Source organism: Chlorocebus sabaeus, chromosome X (assembly GCF_047675955.1).
Source record: "Chlorocebus sabaeus isolate Y175 chromosome X, mChlSab1.0.hap1, whole genome shotgun sequence".
Classification (NCBI taxonomy): Eukaryota; Metazoa; Chordata; class Mammalia; order Primates; family Cercopithecidae; genus Chlorocebus; species Chlorocebus sabaeus.
Window position 1 is genome coordinate 38,068,226 of NC_132933.1, and position 20,379 is coordinate 38,088,604.

Below are 20,379 nucleotides of genomic sequence, written 5' to 3' on the forward strand. Positions count from 1 at the left end.
CTCAGCCTCCCAGGTTCAAGCAACTCTCCTGCCTCAGTCTCCTGAGTAGTTGGGATTATAGGCACCCACCACCACGCCCAGCTAATTTTTGTGTTTTTTAGTAGAGATGGAGTTTCACCTTGTTGCCCAGGCTGGTCTCGAACTCCTAACCTCAAGTGATCTGCCCGCCTCAGCCTCACAAAGTGCAGGGATTACAGGCCTGAGCTACTGCATCTGGCCCACTTAACTTTTCTTGACTTTGATTACCTCATTTGTAAAATGAATGATTTGGCCCGAATCCGTAAAATCCATGATTGCTTTCAAATCTGCAATTCTATAATTCCAGACCATGAGGGAACAGTCAGGGTTTTTCCACTGGGAAAGGAAAACAGAAGATGGACCTGATAAGCATCTTGAAGGTAAGAATCTACTTGGCTTAGTGACTGATTGAAGGTAGAGCCCAAGATGAACTTTCAAAAAGACTTCTAAACTTCAATGCTGGGTGACAGAAAAAGGGCAACACTATCAGTTCAACAAAAATGAACTCAGCAAGATAAGGTCATTTTGGTTGAAGGACTTTTTAAAGTTTAGTTTGGATGTGTTTTGTCTGCACACAAGGGAGTTGTGTTATACAACTCCTGGAGGCAGTATTTATATGGTATTCTAAGTAAATGGCTCCCCTTCCTATGGGAGGTATATAGTACACCACCTGCACAGCTGTAAACAAGTCTTCACTGTGGACATCCAGGTGGAAATGTCCAAAAGATAGTTGGATATAAGTCTGGTATTTGCAAAGGAGTATGCGTGGGAAATGTTGGCTTGGAGTTAAGGAGTTAGTGGTAGACAATATATAGAGGCTGTACATTGAGAAAAGGTACATGCTGTGACTAGAAGCAAGCCGTTAGCTGTAATCAAATGTATGATTTAGTTGGATTATTTCAATAAAACTATACCCAACTATTATAAGTGTTTATTTTATAATAGTTTATTTTGTCTCATTCTGTACATAATGTTGTATAAAAATCAAGTATAGCCTAATTATAGATTCTTCATGCCTGTAAAAGTCAGATGATTCTAAAATTAGCAAGAAGGTATACATCTGTGGGCCAAGCAAGTGGTTGAAAAGTGATAAAATAAATTTATTGCCCAACAGATGCATCCAAAAGTTTTACTTTATAAAAAGAGGTTAGGTTATAAAAATGGGCAAAGATTCAGAGTTTCTTTTCTTCACATAAGATGAAGAGCTCCTCCTAAATTGTATTTATTCTTGAGTATTCACTGTGCACATTGCTGTCAGGAATCTTTCTGGTTGATGGTTAGTCTGTGTTTGCGATGTTTTATCTCTAGGAAGGATGCCAGTCTGAGGATGAGTTATAAGATACAAAAATGAAACCTACTAAAGAGAGGACCACCTGTGTTACTTTTGAGTCAATTCAACTGATATTCTTGCTAGGAGATACATGGTGTCACTAAATAACTAAAAAAAATTGAACAAAGCAGATATATCTGAACCTGTATTTTCTAATGTACATCAACCTTCAAAGTCAAAGTGTAATCCTTTTGGGAGATTTGTTTACCATTGCTAGAGACTGAATGTTGGTGATCCCCAAAATTCATATGTTGAGATCCTAACCCCCAATGGGATGATATTAGGAAGTGTGGTCTTTGGTAGGTCATTGGGTCATGAGGTCAGAGCTTTCATGAATGGGATTGATGCCCTTATAAAAAGAGACTCCAGAGAGCTCATTTGCCTCTTCCACCATGTGAAGACACAATAAGGCACCCTCTCTGAACTAGGAAGCAGGACTTCATCAGACACTGAATCTGCTGTTCCCTTGATCTTGATCTTGGACTTATCATCTAGAACTGTAAGAAATAAATTTCGGTTGTTTTAAGCCACCCAGTCTATCGTATTCTGCTATAAAAGCCCAAACAGAGCAAGATACCCATCTACTCATTAATTCATGAAATCTTTAGCTGCTGAGCTGATATATGAACTATGCAAGAAAATAAATGTTACATTATAAACACAACTTATTTCTGCCCAAACTTTATTATCCAGCTTAATCACATTTAAATCAATAGAATGACTTTTTGCTGGTTTCCAAAAATTCCCTCAAAGAATTAAAATTTACCACCATCACACAAAGACATAAGAATAATACAATGGATTTTGGGGATTTGTGGGAAAGGGTGGGAGAGGTGTGAGGGATAAAGGACTACACATTGGGTACAGTGTACACTGCTCTGGTGATGGGTGCACCCAAATCTCAGAACTCAACACTAAGGAACTTATTCATGTAACCAAAACCACTTGTTCCTCAAAAACCTATTGAAATAGAAACAGTCATGTTTAATGGTAATGTAGCTATCCTAGGAAAAGACCAACCCATTTTTATCACTCTTTATCACTGGCCCATCACAGATGACAGCTTTCTCTCTTATGGAATTATTTGCACAAAGTATATATAAGGATGTATATTTGCAGCGTTACTTATAACAGTAAAAAAATAAAATGATACAGTCATCTAGTTAATGCCACTGAATTGTACACCTTGATGGTTAAATGACAAATTTTGTTATATATGTTTTGCCATATTAAAAATATAGTAAAGAAACTAGTGAATTGTATACTTTAAATCAGTTCATTGTATGGTATGTGAATTATGTCTCAATAAAGATATTTTTAATCCCCCCCAAAAATAAAATTTATCACCATTAAGAAGATTCAAAACAATTATTCTTAGACCACGAAGACATTCTTGAAGTTCTAAAAATTTTTGGAGCAATAAGAGTATAATAGAGTCAGACAAGCTGACTCCTTTGAAAGATTGTTATGTTTATACTTAAATTTAGTCACATTATTTTGTCATAATGATTGTGTGGATTGGGAGGAAGAACCTGTAATTTGTATCAGGCAGACCTGACTTCAATTATTAATTTTACCTCTTAAACAAGTGTATGACCAGCTGTATGTATGTGTCATCACTAAGACTGTTTCATCATCTAGTCAATTAGAGATGGTAATAATACTTACATCATAGATGTTTTGTGGGAATCAAATCAATGAAAAGTAATTAGCATAGTGTTAAATACACATCATTTGGATACCAGATTATTCTGAGGAGATTCTGTCAGTGAGTCAGTCTGTTCCTGGAGACTTCTCACTGATGCCAAGGACAGCTTCTTTTGTGAAAGATAGAAGTCCTGGAAAAGTGAAAATTATCATATGGTAGCTCATGCTTCATGATTGGTTCTTGGGAATGATGAAGACTAAGGGCCATCCACACAACTAGGTAAGAATCAATCCCTACTTATTCAGCCAGTGAAGAAACTTGATCTTATTCTTTATTTAATTCCAAAATGTAGTAAAGAAATATTTATATTGCTAATGAAGACAGGTGCTGTCTAAACCTTGTTAACTGAATTCTCATTTAAGGAGGACCTTGATTAGGCCCTTCAACATCAGTAAGTTCCTCCTGCCTTCTTTACAATGATAAATAGCCCATTAAGTGTTCCTTCTGACAATGGCTTTCCTCATTTATAGCGTCTTATACATTCAAAGAGCTGACACCTCATCTTGTATATTAATTTGATACTAATTATATAGTCAGTCTAAGCCCTCCTTTCCATGGCTTCTTCCCCAAGCTGTCTTCTTCCTGAGGGCCAGTTAAGGACTCAATTGCTGAGCAGACCTGCTAGACCTCACTTCAAAAGGTTTGTTAATCTCCTTGGAATCACGCCTTTGAGCTCACTCCTCTCGCTTTTCATATCCAGATTGGACTGCATTAGTCTTCCTCATTGCTTTGTAAGGAAAAGAGAGAAAGTTGGGAGTGAGTGGAGAAAGAAAGACACAAGGTGGGGAGGAAAGGAGGAGGAGGTGAAAGAAGGAGATTACATAAAGATGGAAAAATAAGAGTTGTAAATAGGAAGAAACCGTCACTGCCAGAAGTTAAAGTGAATGGTTTATAACCTTTTAGAGGTCAAGGACCTTCTTTAAGATTCTGTGAAAACTATAGCTCGCCTACCCAGAAATATGCTCATATGCACATACATAGGAAATTTCACCTCCCATTTCGGAGAGTATACATGCCTCATAAAGTGCATCCATAAGCCCCAGGTCAGTAGTCTACAACAATGACCTCCCATCACGAAATTCAGTCATACCATTTCCAATTTATGTGACACTGATTTGAGAATCATTTTGTGAAAATATCTGACTTATCTTACAGTTGGTTGATTTCCTAGTGTTCTGCATGAGATCTTCCTCTGTCCCCACATTCTTTGGGCTTACCCATTTCCCAGGCTTCCACTGCCCTCTCTATGAGTAGTTAACCATTTTTTTCCCTCTTTAGGAAACTCATGAAAGTTACAAAACCTCTATCTACAAACATACACATACACGTTTATAGTCTCAGTTTGGCACCCAACCTTTTAAGCACTCATGTGCCACCCAAAGTTCATCCATGGATGCAAGATTTGGAACTACTGGATTAGAGGGAACTAAATGTTTATTTATTAAGTGGATTCAAGCATGTGGCATTTTTACTGGGTTCCTAAATCTGTTCCATTGGTTAATAGAAACAAGGTGTTTGTTTGTTTTTAAAAACTATGTAATCCAGTCTCATATCTTCCTGGCTTTGAGATTCTTTATGGAAATCTTGATTAAATCCCCAATGTTATAAACGTTGGTGGCTCACATGGAGCTCCGAAGAGCCCGGTATAGTCCCCTAGACTCTTTAGGGCACTGTGAGTGAGCAATTAGGTACAGGCCTTGGTCCATTGTGCTCAATTGAGAACTAAGTCAACATGTCTTATTACTATGCTAAATTATGATGGAAAATCAATCTCTTTCCATTAAAAATAGTCTTTTCTGGGTTAACTGAGTTCCTTTGGGTACTTCTCAGTGTTTTAGAATTCCATCTTACCACACCTACCTCCTTCCTCTCTAAGACAGAGAAGAAGCAATGAGTTGACATGGACATCTTTGTGTGGGTCCTTATTGGCCTCTACAGTAATTTCCTCAACAATGCCCTCCCCAGTCATTGGGAACTATTCTGGCATTTGATGATGAAGTCTAGGACTTGTGAAATACAAGGTCTACGCTCTCAGCTCATCTAGGCCCAGAGTTATTCACCATTCTGCTGACTTAGATTCACCTCTTCCCTTGTCTGCCTTTCAGGTCCTCTGAATCTCAACCACATCCTCCATCCAGCCCCAGAGTTAGATCGTCCACCTGCAGCCCTTGCAGTAGCGTCAACTTGCTCCTCATGGCAGCGGCCCCATGGGAGGCCTGCTGGCTGTAAACATCCAGCTATTTTCTATATCCTCCACTGGGAGCATGTGAAAATATCTGGATACATTTATGCCAGGTAAAAGCTGAGGGAGACTTGGCCCTCTCTTTGCCTGGATCTACCTTGCATCCATTTTTCTTCTGTTATGATTATCTCTTGTTGGTGAGGGGGCACTCAGAAAAGTGATTGTTTTAGTCTATTTTCTGTTACTCAGAGAAATTTATAAAGAAAAGACATTTATTTCTCATAGTCAGGAGGCGGACAAGTCCAAGAGCATGGCACCAACATCTGATGCAGGTCATCCCATGGCAGAAGGACAGAAGGCTGAAGCAAACATGTGAGACAGAGAGAAGAAATCAGGCAAAACTCACTTTTATTACAAATTCAGTCTCGTGATAACTAACCCACTTCTGCAATAAGGGCATGAATCCATTCATGATGGATCTGCCATCACCTAATCATCTCTTAAAGGCCCCACATCAATTAAAAGTCAACATGAGTTTGGGAGCAGACAAACATTTAAACCACAACAGTGGTGTCCCAGAATTCCAAAGACCAAATTTGGAATAATTCCACTTTGTTTTTTATTTTCCCCCTAAACCTGTTGGAAAATGTCCCCAGATTCCACACTTATGATAATAGGGCACGTGGTGTGGAGGGGGGCAGACTTATCTATGGACTCTTCCACTTCCTTCATGGCCTCTTAACCGTTTCTTTTTTTCTCTCTCTCACCTCTCAGAATGCTACAGTTTTGTTTCTGGATAGTGTACCCTTCACTTACATCATCTCAAGTTCTCCAAAACTAGTAAAACTCTAGAATGCCAACTGGCCAGGCTCTGGACTTGCCTTCAATCTCTCTCTCTCTCTCTGTCTCTCTTTCTGTCTCTCCTGCAGCTTCACTGCAGTACAATTTACACACCATAAAATTCACCCATTTTAAATGTACAGTTCAATGACTTTTTAGTAAATTTGGTTGTGTAACTATCACTGTACTTTTGGTTTTTAAACATTTTCATTATCCCAATAAGATCATTCATGCCCATGTACAGTTAATCCACTTTCCTACCTCCAGACCCAGGCAACCACTCATCTACTTTTGTCTCTTCGTATTTGCCTATTGTGGACATTTTCTGTCAATGGAGTCATACAATCTATGTCGCTTTGTGTCTCGCTGATTTTACTTAGCATACTGTTTTGAGGTTCATCTATATTATAGCAATTATCAATATTTCATTCCTTTTTAACACTGAATAATATTTCATCATATGACTATACCACATTTTGTTTATCCATTCTTTTGCTGATGAATGCTTGGTTGCTTCTATCTTTTGGCTATTATGAGTAGTGTTGCTTTGAACATTTATGTAAAAGTTTTTGTTTGGATACCTGTTTTTAATCCTTTTGGGTGTATACCTAGGAATGGAATTGCAAGGTCATATGGTAATTCTATGTTTAACTTTTTGAGGAACTACCAAACTTTTTTCATAGTGACTACATCATTTTACATTTCTACCAACAGAGTATGAGGATTCCAATTTCTGCTCATTCTTACTAACACTGTTTCTTTTTTATTATAGCCATCCTGGTGGGTGTGACAGGCTTGGTTCTTGCTATACAAAAGGAATTTAGAAGTCTCTGACTCCAAGACTGCTGTTTTCCTGAGAAGTTCTCAGGGAATTAAACACCTAATTTGATAATAAAATCCCAGTTAGGACTACTTGTTTTCTATACGGTGTTGTCCATTCATTGAGGTGCTGAAACCCGCTAATTTACTGGCAGTGGTAATGGAGGGTGTCCTAAGGCAAAATGATTTAAGAAGAATGAAAATGGTTGAATGTTTAAAAATATTATTCATGATATATTTGCTTTTGGATATGGACTGGGGAGAGGGAAAGCCCAAAATTGAATATGACTCGTAAAGCAATTTGGGAACATGAATGGGAAAAGATATCAAAGGTTATTTGGCCAAATAGTGATTGTGGGAGTTGATGCCAACTGCATTAAGGAAAAAAGATGACCATCTTAAGGCAGCAAAAATATGCCCAATTAGAATTGGCCTAGAAGAACACTAAAATGAAGGTCATTTAACAAAGACCTCTGGAAAAAAAAAAAGGGACGAAAAAGTTAAGTCAGCAGGATTGCTAGGAAGTAAGCACTAGAGCAAAGGTGCTGTGTAATCAAATAAGAGACAGACTTTTCTGAGCCTGGTCAGATAGTAGCTAAGATCAATTTCTCAAAATACAGAACATTTGTTCTAGATATAGGAAGGGCAAGTAAGGTCTTATTAGAACAGAGAGAAATTTAAATTAAAACCACCGAAAAGATCAGGGAAAATGAAGCCTTACTGCTGTCTAAGATAGTGATTTGACCTACTATGGAAGCCAAAGCTCCTGAGTTCTCAAGAGACACACCTTCAAAAGATGATCCCAAAGCTTAGATCTAAGCCACTACATTTTTGAGGGAGCCACCTATCTAGGGAGACCAGCAGCACAGTATATAGTAAGCTTCCGGCTAAGGCACAGTTTTAAATCCTAGCTCTACCATTTACTGGCTATATTACCTTAGACATTGCATTCATTCTTCCTGAGCCTCAGCAACCTCATTTGCAAAACATATATAATAATATTTACCCCACAGGGTTGTTAAGTGATTAAATTATGTAGCATCTGTAAAGCTTGCAGCATATGGCAGGCACTCAGTATATGATACCTCTTATTATTATTACTATTATTGGCTGTAACAACAATGCTTTTAAAAGGGAGATGAGATATGTTAGTAACTGGATACCACTGGCATTACTGAATTTGGATTTTATACAGTTAACAGCTAATTTATACTCAATATAGGCAAGACTAGCAGTTGGCCTCATCTAGAAGATAACTAGCAGGACTTGGGCTTGAGATATCACAGAAAACGTTCATGGAAGGCAGTAGAAAGAATATTCATTATGGGTGAATTTTAAAAAGCTGTTTGATCTTCAGCAAATCATGACTTTCTCTTTGAGCCATGGTTGTGTTACTGGAAAAAAGGTGGCCTCAATTCAGACCCCAAGGGGGAGGTTCTTGGATCTCACGCAGGAATGAATTCAAGGCAAGTCACAGAGTACAGTGATAAGATATAGCTTATTGAAAGTGACTCCATTACAGAGTAGGGTGTCCTCAGAAAGCAAGGAGAATACGCCACCTTTAAGTTTTTCATATATAGGGTCCTTGTCTATGCAAAGGCTAAGTTAAGCTGTACTTATGTGTGAGTGAGCAGGTAGGATAACAAAATTTATTATTCTATTGATTTAAAGAAAACTATCCTTGATGTTTTACTGTGTATGTACATCAAAACATCTTGAAAACATATTGTTTTGGGTATTGGGACAACTGAACTTTCTGTTGTTGTAGGAGTTTGTCCTTGTGTAGGCCTTACCAAACTTTTTTATTTAGCTGTAAACATCTTAGGACCGTGGGGGGTGACCAGCAAGGAATGTGCCTTGTTAGTCTCGAGATGGAGTCTTTTGGTTATTTATTTATTTATTTATTTATTCATTCATTCATTCATTCATTCATTCATTCATTCACTCTGAGACAGAGTCTCACTGTGTCACTCAGGCTGAAGTGCAGTGGCGCGATCTTGGCTTACTGCAACCTCCGCCTCCTGGGTTCAAGCGATTCTCCTGCCTCAGCCTCCCGAGTAGCTGGGATTACAGGCACCCACCAACACGTCTGGCTAATTTTTGTATTTTTAGTAGAGATGGGGTTTTACCATGTTGACCAGGCTGGTCTTGAACTCCTGACCTCAAGTGATCCGCCCGCCTTGGCCTCCCAAAGTGCTGGGATTTACAGGCGTGAGCCACTGTGCCCAGCCAGAGTTGGTTTTAAAATGATGTCACTCTGGCTTTCCTAGGCTTCTGTTTCCCTAATAGTGGGTATATAAAAGTTATCCTGCAATTGCTTGTGGACACTGCAAAGTGCCCACAAGCAAAGGTGTGGGGCAGGGCGCCATATAGGACACTCCTTGCTGTCTCTAACACATCCTAAGCCTGTTTCCACCTCAGGACTTGTTCACCTCTTATTCTCTCCACCTGAAACTCTCTTCCCTAAGGTAACACATGAATTGCTCCCTCACTTCCTTCAGGCCTTTCCTCAAATGTCGCCATCTCAGTGATGTTTTCCCTGACCACCCTATTTAAGGGAACCCCTAGCACACCGTACTTCCCTTTCTTGCTTATTTCCTCCATATCACTTTTCTTCATCTAACATACTGTCTAATGTCAGCTCCACAAGGGCAGGATTTTTCTCTTTATGTCCACTGCTGTATCCTCCCTGCTCAAAACAGTGCCTGGCACAGTGTGGTGCTCAAAAAATATTTCTTGAAAGAATAAATGATTTTATTCCATTTCAATGCTGTCACATGCCCAGGATCAATGGTTTTAAAATTAGAACAAAGGAGATGGGGAAAGGAAATGAATGTGAAAAGAAGAGTGAGGCAAAACCTACCACAGAGCTCCTTTCTTGATATGTTGCCTGCAGACCCCCGATGAGGTTTATAGATCAGTGGAAATATAAAAAAGGAACAGTTGATTTCCAATCACAAGAGGCTGATCAAGGAAGTCTGGTCCAAGTCTGGTCCACCTTTTGAGGTGATGTCTCCTCTGGTTTACTCTCAAAGTAAAAGTAGCAGATTGGCAGCCAAAAGGATACAAATGCACTAGGGATGCATTTGTAAAGACACTAGGGATGACTAAACCACTGACCCTGAATGAAAGCAGCGTCAAAGTTGGGAAGTAAATAATTTGTATAGACACTAGGGATGGCCAGGTGTAGTGGTTCATGCCTGTAATCCCAGCACTTTGGTAGGCTGAGGCAGGCGGATCACCCGAGGTCAAGAGTTCGAGATCAGCCTGGCCAACATGGTGAAACGCTGTCTTACTAAAAATAGAAAAATTAGCCAGGGTGGTGGCAGGCGCCTTTAATCCCAGCTACTCGGGAGGCTGAGGCAAGAGAATCGCTTGAACCCAGGAGGCGGAGGTTGCAGTGAGCCGAGATCGTGCCATTGCACTCCAGCCTGGAGGACAAGAGCGAGACTTCGTCTAAAAAAAAAAAAAAAAAGACACCAGGGATGACTTGACTGCTGACAGCCTCCCGTATATCTCTCACAGTCATGCCCTAAGTTCTGTAGACTTGGCATCCCACACAGAGGGAAATCTCTACCAGGTTTGAGAGTTAAGAACTTTGGTTTCCTGTATTTTACACCCACCTCTCTCACCCCTTATTCAGCATCCAGAGACAACTCGTTTTACTACAGAAGGCAATAATTTCCCTATTCAGAATGTCATGTCACCAAGGCTCATGTTCTGTGCTGGGGCCTTGAAATTCTTGCTGTGTCAGCCTAAGAGTAGTCTCTATTTTTCTGTGCCTGAACTACAGGAACTAGTTTCCATTTTGGTCCTCACTGAGGCCTGCTCTGGTCAGGTCTGGCCATGGCCAACCACACCAGTCACAGGTGGTGTGTAATATCACATTAGCAGAGCATCAGAAGAAAGGCAGCACAGTCTCACAATACATGAAGAGTAGGCTTAAGAAGCAGGAGCCAAAATTGATGTAATGGAAGATAAAACTATCAACATGGTGATCCAATTGAGAAGTGTCATTATGCGAGATGAAAAGGTGAAAGAAGAGCCAGCAGAGTTCTTGGCTTTTGTTTGCAGGAGAAGATGATACTAAACAAAATTGATTCATAGAAATACAGACATCATAAAATGAAAGGACCATCTGGATGTTTGGGGAGCGTGTTAATAGGAAATTGTAGGACTGATCTCGAATATCCTAGTGCCAATTCTCAATTCATTGTGTCTTCATTTACAACATTAGGCCTTCCAGTGGGGACCTCTGGCATGGCCCTTAGGAATTAGTCAGAATGCAGGATGCCACAAAAGAAGGGAAGGCTGAATATGACCAATACAGAATTATTGTATACTTTTGAGTTTCAGTGCTTTAAGTTTAAGAAAGTGGGAGATAGTTAATGGGGTTAGCTTCCAGCCCACCCACCAGTCCCTGTAGCAACAAAAGTTCATTAAGTGTCACACAAGAGCCTTCTCAGCCAATGTTATGAAAGAGGAAAAAAAAAAACAAAAACAAAAACAGCAAGCCAATGCACATAAAGAAAGTTTATCAGGGTCTTATTAAAATAGAGTGAAGGTATGAGTGTAAAGAACCAAAAAAAAGAAAAAAAATCACAATTTAAGTGATGAAAAATGGTGGACACGTGAATAGGTGACTCACATATTAGAGATGTGGTAGATTAAGTAGTGAAAGGATAACGGAAGAGTACTGGAGAGTACTGACTTAACTAGGAATTTATACACACTGCCTATGGGCTTATTATTGAGTTTGTTTCTGGGGAATTTACAAATACAAGTTTTTATAATAAAGGAAAAGATGGCCTTTCCTATAGTCATAGTTTTAAGCAGTGAACCAGGAACCAGAGACATGGTTTTAAATCACTGATTCCTATGAAAGCAGTGTCAAAATTGGGAGGTAAATCTGGTTAGGTTAAGATTCTTTTTGGTTTTCTCTATATTTTCTTATGAGTTTGTGGTGCTGAAAGGGACATGGCGGGCAATGGAAGCAGGAGGGCTGGCTTTCTTAGACACCCTGTCCCTGGGATTAATTTCATATGCAAAAAAAAAAAAATTCCAAATCAAACAGTTACATGGAATGTACTGAAATGCAGAGAAAACTGTTAATCAGCAATAAAAAATAATGAAAGTAATTTTTAGAAACAACATTGTTTTCAACAACAGTATGGTGTGAGGGAAGAACATTGCCTGGGAATCTAAGCCAGTTCTATTCTGAGGTCTGTCACTGCCACGCACAGCAGAGGACCAACATACAACGCCCCTCCTGAGCCTAAAAGGCCATGACAAGATTAAAATAAAGGGAAACCTGTATTCCCACAGAATCCAGAGATGGGAGCCATCCAAATGACAAAGACTTTGCATGATTCCAGCACCAATATCCTACTTGTTGCCTAGTGATATTACGAGTGAAGTATCCCTATTCCCACTTTATTAGGAATCTTACACTGTTGATTTTCCCTCTTCCCTGAATCTTCCATTTTCCCTTGTTTTTTGGCTCATTTCCATTGCCATTTAAAGTGACTCTAGATTCTCTCATCTTAATAAACGCTGACAGGATCCCAAATGCCTCTTCCATATCACTGCAATGTTCAGCATGAAAGAAAGATGGTGTAGATATAAGATAAATCTAAGATAAATGAGGTTAAGTAAAAACCTTGTAGTACTAAATCTGAATGTGCAAGTAAAGTTCCTATTATCCAAACTGAAGAACTGAAGAAAGGAAAGACTTCCTGTTCCTTCATTATAGTCCCAAGCTCCAAGCAGTGACTAAAGAACCACTGGTATGGTTTTGTTATATATATATATATATATATAGTTTTGTTTTGACATAGGGTCATGCTCTGTCACCCAAGCTGGAGTCCAGTGGTGCAATCATGGCCCACTGAAGCCTCTACTTCTCAGACTCAAGCAATCCTCCTACGTCAGCCTCCTGAATAGCTGGGACTACAGGCGTGTGCCACCATGTTTGGCTAATTTTTCTTTTTCTTTTTTCTTTCTTTTTTTTTTTTTGTAGAGATGGAATTTCACAATGTAGCCTGGGCTAATCTTGAACTCCTGGGCTCAAGAGATCCACCTACCTCAGCCTCCAGAGCTGGGACTATAGGTATGAGGCACCGTACCTGGCCAGTATGGTTTTAAGCCAGTGAAAGTAGCATCTATGTTGGAAGGTGGAGCTGGTTAGATTTGCACGATTCTTAGTTTCCTCTGTATTTTCCTATGTTTCTTTTGTGGTTCAAGGTACATTTTCTTTGACTGTGATTAAGGATTGTGTGGTTCATGGGAATATAAAGTAATGAGACCCGTTTTCCCATAAGACAGATACATTCACTGAGGAGTTTATATGCTTTGCTCTGAGATAATATTTGTACAACAAAAAACCTGAAGTGGTCCCCAAAGTGTCAATATTTTAGTCTGTGCCAAATAAGATAACTGAATGAACATAACTGAAGTAACCAAATACTGCCAATTTTATAGCAGCATACAGGCATGTCCTGATTGTGGAGAATAACAGGTATATTCTGTTATTTACTGTTATTAAACGTTAATAACTGCAAACCTACTCTTTTACTTGGAAATCAAAAGTATGTGTCTATGTCTAGATATTTGAGTTTAGAATTATCTCCCAGTTAGGTCTTTAATAATGATCACTCTAAATCCTTATGTCATGCTATCTCCATCCTCAAGTGTAACTAAATCACAGGCATATTTTTCATAATTAACCACATTTGAAAATCCTGATGCAGAGCAGATAACATATATTCCTGTTGACAAAATATCAGGTACAATATAGATCAGAAATACACATTCCCAGATTTTATCCCAGAAAATACATGAACTCAAGATGGGGAGCTACCACTTCAGGATTTTTTTTTTTCTAATTGTCTTTGCAAAGATTGTATGATGTATTGATGAAAAGTTGAAATGTAGTATAATCTACATTATAATGTATAGTTTCCTCTTTAAGAAGTAGTTTATACATTGGCAACTGGGGATAGCTATCATAAGTTAGAGTTCAGTATGTGTGAAAGAGAATTAGAAAAAAATACTAAACTTAAGTGACTGAATCACTTCCACAAAAATTTGGAACAGCCTTGATTAAACAAGAATGAACCAAAACTATAAAAAGTGAACTCAGAGACTTGAAAGTGGAGATTTGTAAAGGCCAGAACTAAATAATTATTATCGTGTCTTGATGCAGTCACTAAGAATTTTATTGTGTGTAATTTTTACTTCAGTGTTGAACAGCCATTGTGATAGGAAGAACTTCAGTTCTCAACACTTTTGCTTCATCAAGGATGAAATAAAACAGAGTTTGTGCTATCTTGGTTTTTGGTTATAATAAAACTATTCAAACAGTTTTTATATGTTTATTATTTTCCATCTATTTTTCTGCATGCTCCTCTGTTCATATGATACTGCCTCAGTCAGGCTTGGTGAAATCAGTGAACTGGCCAGGTCAACAAGGCCTAGAACTGGACCAAACACAGGAGGATAATTCAGGAAGGTAGAGAGGAACATCAGGAAGATGAGGTAGTAAATTACAGGGACTCAGCCACAGACATTAAGGTTAACATACAACACTCCCATCTCTAGGACTCTGATTTTGGACGAGTCATGGCGAGACTGTAGTTCTGTAGAAACTGAATGTCAAGCAGAAACTCGTACATAAAAGAAAGAATATCTGTGGGAACTGGAGTGCAACTCAAGCGGATTTATTAATAGCAACCAGATCAGAGTGCTATTACCAGAACAAAGTGCAGAAATAGTGCAGGGCCATCAAACAGGTTGACTTTTATAGAGAATGGATGATAGGTAGAGTTTCTTATGTTTTCACTGCCTGTGACCTGATTTTTACCAGAACTTGGAGCAAGGCTAATCCTACCAATAGGATTACGTGGCCCTGATTACAGTGTTGGAGGCCTGCTAGGCAGAATTAGGCAGATCATTGTTCACTAAATAAATTATAGTTTGTTTAAGTTTAGTACAGGAGTTGCAAACTATGACCTACTGCTTGTTTTTGTATGGCCCATGAGCTAAGAATGATTTGTACATGTTTAAGTTGCTAAAAAAATAAAAATGAATAATATTTTGTGACATGTGAAAATTTTATGAAATTCAATTTCAAGGTCCATAAATAAAGACTTATTGGAACACAGCCATGCGTATCTGTTTTCATATTGAATATGGCTACGTTCATGCTATAATGGCAGAGGTGAGTACTTGTGACCAACACCCTATGGTCTGGAGAGCCTTAAATATGTACTGTCCAGACCTGTACAGAAAAAGTTTGCCTAACTTGGTTTAGTGTATAAAGTCGGTGGATATACAGAAATTTCATAGCACTATATTTAGGACCTGATCATGTTTAATTCTTTAAGAAGTTGCATACAACTCAGGGTAGAAATAAAAACCATAGCAATTGATGAGTATGATGTTTTGTGACTAAGAATTGACAAAGAGAAGAATTAAGTGAAACAAAGTATAATAGGTAGCCTTTCCTAACCCTGCTCTGACGGAGGCTAGGACTATTCTGCGTCCTACATCGAGTGGGCCAAATCCTGCCTACAACCAGCAGGATACTAGGCATTCTCTCCTGATGGTGGGCATGATAAAATAGACATGATCCCCCAGGCACCTTTATCTCTGTTGTGTGTTCACTGAACTGCCGCCTCTTCTCTGACCACCCATCCCCCTCTAGTGTTGGGTTACCCTCTGTGATTGACTTTTTGCCTTAGTTTTCTTATTAGGGTTCTCATTCCCACTTTGAGGCTAGAACTAATCCTCATTTCGAGCCTGATTGACTAGGACCCTGATTCTCTAAGAAATCCTTCCTACTCCCATTGCCCCTGGGAGCTGGATCCTGTTTTGTATAGCTTCCTCCTTTAGCTGGCACTTTGCTGTAATCCAAATAGACCATCTGGCATCAGTTCTTGGCAGCAAATGTTTGGTTCTACTGCTTTCCCTTACCCAACTCCAGGACTTGATCGTCCTTTGAATAAAGCCCATTTGTCTCATCCTTTGAACTTTGATTTGACATGCCAAATGCAACCTTTTTTTCTTTTTTTAAATGTTGTGACAGGGTCTTGATCTGTCACCCGGGTTGGAGTGCAGTGGTGTGATTTCAGCTCACTGCAGCCTCAACTTCCTGGGCTCAAGCAATCCTCCCACCTCAGCCTCCCAAGTATCTGGGAGCACAGTCATGTGGCACAACGCCCAGACGATTTTTAAATTTTTTATAGAGGTGGGATCTCGCTATGTTGTACTGGCTGGTCTCAAACTCCTGGCCTTAAACATTCCTCCTGCCTTAGCCTCCCAAAGTGCTGGGATTACAGGTGTAAGCCACTGCACCTGGCCCCAAACACAATCTTGAAGGTACATTCCTACAACCAAGTTAGTCCATGAAATTTCAATCCAGCCTTTTCCAAGATTCTGTCCTACTCCTTTCCTCTTCTTCCTTTTGCTGAGGTCCCAGCATGCATCATGGTCTAGTATACATTTATTATACTAACCAACAGATCATAGACAATTAGAGCTGGAAGGAATCTTACAAGTTATAGATGAGAAGACCAATTTAGAGGTCCACAAAGGGGAATATACATATCAGTTCACTTTAACAAACAAGGAATAAGTAGACCCACATCCTCCAAGAAGTGCCTTGGAAATAAAAGTTAACTAGTTAACTGCCTTCAATGAGTCAATTTTGAATTTTTTAATTTTTGACCCATCATAAAGAAAAGCCAAAAAACAAAAGCAGGAGAAATCAAAATGACTGTAATAAGTCTGTCCAAAAAAGGAAAAGGAGAAAGAGAAGGAGGAAACCCATAATTTGAGGCTATATGTAAATAGAATTAGTTTTGCCAAGATGTCTCATTGTCTACCACTCCAATTCCCCTTTCCATTTCTGACAGTTGTCTCTTGGATTCTGTGTGACTACTTTAATGCCTAAATCTTTACAAGGAGAATCTCCAAATAAAATCTCAAATTATACTTGCTTGGTTACATATGATTTAATGATCTGAACGGCACAAGTACTGGCCAACCAAAAAGGAAATCAGTTTATCATCAGCCCTGCCTCTATCTACAGAGGCAAAATGAAAGGAGCACTGAGGCACTTACAGCAATTTCGCAAGGGAATCAGATAAATATCCCTTGCTATCATGGGAAAACAGTGGTGGAGTTAGGGTGGGATTGGGGATTTGTATAGAGTCTTCCCTGGCTAATTACTCAGAATTATTTCCCTGTAGAGGCAGTGTCCATCTCTTGCATGTGGCTGCTGAAGCGAATCACAGCATAGCAGGTCCAATCAGTTAAGCAATCTTAATGATCAATGCATTTTCCCTCTGCGTTCATTCTGCTGTGAACTAGATCGTGAAGATCGCTATATCCATTTAATCAACCATGCCTCAATATTCAATGTAGCTATTGCATGTAGATTTTTAAAATGTTTGTTGCAACAACTCATGCCTCTCCCTGTCACTTATTAATATATTAAAAATTTAATAGCTCTCGACTGGCTAGAGTAGAATACATTTATATTATCCAGCACATAGTAAGCCTAATAAATATTTGTTGATAGCATTTAATGACTAACTCTACAAGTCATAATAGGATAATATAGACATTCATTTGGAAGTAGAGTATGCCTTAGATTAGGCCAGTGGTTCTTAACAGGAATGATTTTGCTACCTGCTACCAGGGGACATTTAGCAATGTCTGGAGACATTTTTGGTTGTCACAACTAAGAATGGCACTGTTTTCTGGCATTGATTGGGTAGAGGCCAGGGATGCTGCTATATATCCTAGAATGTACTAAATGTACTAGACATCCCCTTTAAAAGAATTATCCTGTTCAAAATGTCAAGAGTCTGAGACTGAGAAATCCCAGATTAGGCAGATAATAGACATTGAGAAGTTTGACTTTTTAAAAGTAGATGAGGAGGAGTGAATGGGCAGAGCTCAGAGGAATTTAGGACAATAAAACTACTTATGGCAATACAATGGTAGATATATGTCATTGTACATTTGCCAAAATCCATAGAATGCACAGTACTAAGAGTCAACGCAAATGTACACTATGGGACTCTGGGTGGTCATGATGCCTCAATGTTGGTTCATTGATTTTAATGAATGTACCACTCTGGTGCCAGATGTTGACAGTTGGGGAGGCTGCGCATGTTGTAGTGGGCAGGAGGTATATGGGAACTTTGTACTTGCTGCTCACTTTTGCTGTGGACCTCAAACTGCTCTACAAATAAACCCCTGTTAAATAAAGGAGATGAAGGTTCCCTTACATCAACTGTTTAAGAGTCAGTCTGTTAGAAGCAACAACCTCTCCTCTTCATCTCTGTCATCTGCTAGGTAGCTGTGAAGCAAAAACCAAGCACATGCCCAAGCAGTGTTTGCAGACCTGGAATCCATGGTCATTGACGAAGTTCGCTCTGGCACATACCATGAGCTCTTCCAATCTGAGCATCTCATTATGGGCAAGGAAGATGCTGCCAATAACTATGCCCAAGGGCACCATTGGCAAGGAGATCATTGATCTCATGTTGGGCCAAATTCATAAATTGGCCAACCTTTGCACAGGTATTCGGGGCTTCTTGGTTTTCACAGCTTTATCAGGGGAACTGGTTCTGGGTTCACCTCCTTGCTCATGGAATGTCTCTCTGTTGACTATGGTAAGAAATCTAAGCTGGAGTTCTCCATTTACCCAGCCCCTCAGGTTTCCACATCTGCGCCAGAGCCCTACAACTCCACTCTAACCACCCACATCACCCTGGAGCACTCTGATTATGCTTTCATGATAGACAGTGAGGCCATTTATGGCATCTGTTATGGAAACCTTGATATTAAGCACCCAACCTACACTAACCTGAATAGATTCATAGGTCAAATTGTGTCCTCCATCACTGCTTCCCTGAGATTTGATGGAACCCTAAATATTGATCTGACAGAACTGCAGACCCACCTGGTGTCCTATCCCTGCATCCACTTCTCTCTGGGCAGCTATGCCCTCTGATATGGTTTGGCTCTGTGTCCCCACCCAAATTTCATTTTGTAGCTACCATAATTCCCATGTGTTGTTGTGGGAGAGACCTGGTGGAAGATGATTAAATCATGGAGGTGGGTCTTTCCAGTGCTGTTCTCATGATAGTGAATAACTCTCACAAGATCTGATGGCTTTTAGAAACTGGAGTTTCTCTGCACAAGCTCTCTTTTTGCCTGCTGCCATCTGTGTAAGATATGACTTGTTCTTCCTTGCCTTCCACCATGATTGTGAGGTCTTCCCCAGCCATGTGGAGCTGTAAGTCCAATAAACCTCTTGCTTTTGTAAATTGCCCAGCCTTGGGTATGTATGTCTTTATCAGCAGTATGAAAACAAACTAATACACCCTCATCATCTCTACTGAGAAAGCCTACCATAGACAGCTTTCTGTAGCCGAGATTACCAATGCTTTCTTTGAGCAAGCCAACCAGGCGGTGAAACATGACCCTTCCTATGGTAAATACATGGCTTGCTGCCTGTTGTTCCATAATGATGTGGTTCCAAAAGATGTCAGTGCTGCCATTGCCACCGTCAAGATCGAGTGTACCATCTAGTCTGTGGATTGGTGCCCCACTGGCTTCAAGGTGGCATTAATTACTAGCCTCCCACTGTGGTGCCTGGCAGAGACCTGACTGAGATACAGAGAACTATGTGCATGTTGGGCAACAACACAGCCATTGCTGAGGCCTAGGCTCACTTGGACCACAAGTTTGACCTGATGTATTCCAAACATGTCTTTATTCACTGGTAAGTGGGTAAGGAAATGGAGGAAGGAGAGTTTTCTGAGGCCCGTGAGGACAAGGCTGCCCTTGAGATGGATTATGAGGATGTTGGTGTGGAGTCTGTTGAAAAAGAGGGTGAAGAAGAAGAAGAATACTAGAGTTAACACAGCAGAGGCAGGAGAATCGCTTGAACCTTGGAGGCGGAGGTTGCAGTGATTCAAGATTGCGCCCTTGTACTCCAGCCTGGGGCAACAAGAGCAAAACTCCGTCTCAAAAAAAAAAACCAAAAAACAAAAAACCAAAAAACAAAAACCAAAAAAGAAACCAGCACAGATGCTGCTTTCACAGGGAAGCTTATTCTGTTTTAAACATTGAAAAATTGTGGTCTGAAGAGTTAATTTGTATGCAGCAGTGTATGCTCTCATATACAATTACTGACTTAGGCTTTAAAACATGTATGCTGTATTACAGAGTGAAGCTGTTCATTTCTGTGATGGATTTTAAATAAAGTATTGCTTGTCTTTTTTTTAAAAAAAGGATATGAAGTAGTTGGAGATAGAATTTTGGTTTTCAAAAATTAGTTTGTCTTCATTCTAAAATATTTTGGAGAAAACTGAAGACATGTTGAAATATTTACCTTATGTTTCAAAATGGCATATGTCATGTGACATATTTTCTTTAACTTTTCTTTCCATGTAGTTTTTTTTT

At 39.5% G+C, this 20,379-nt stretch overlaps 1 pseudogene; it reads left to right on the forward strand.

The window, feature by feature from the left end:
• The first annotated feature begins 328 nt into the window (after window positions 1–328).
• Window positions 329–20,049, forward strand: LOC140710694 (tubulin alpha-1A chain-like; annotated as a pseudogene).
• The last annotated feature ends 330 nt before the right edge of the window (window positions 20,050–20,379 follow it).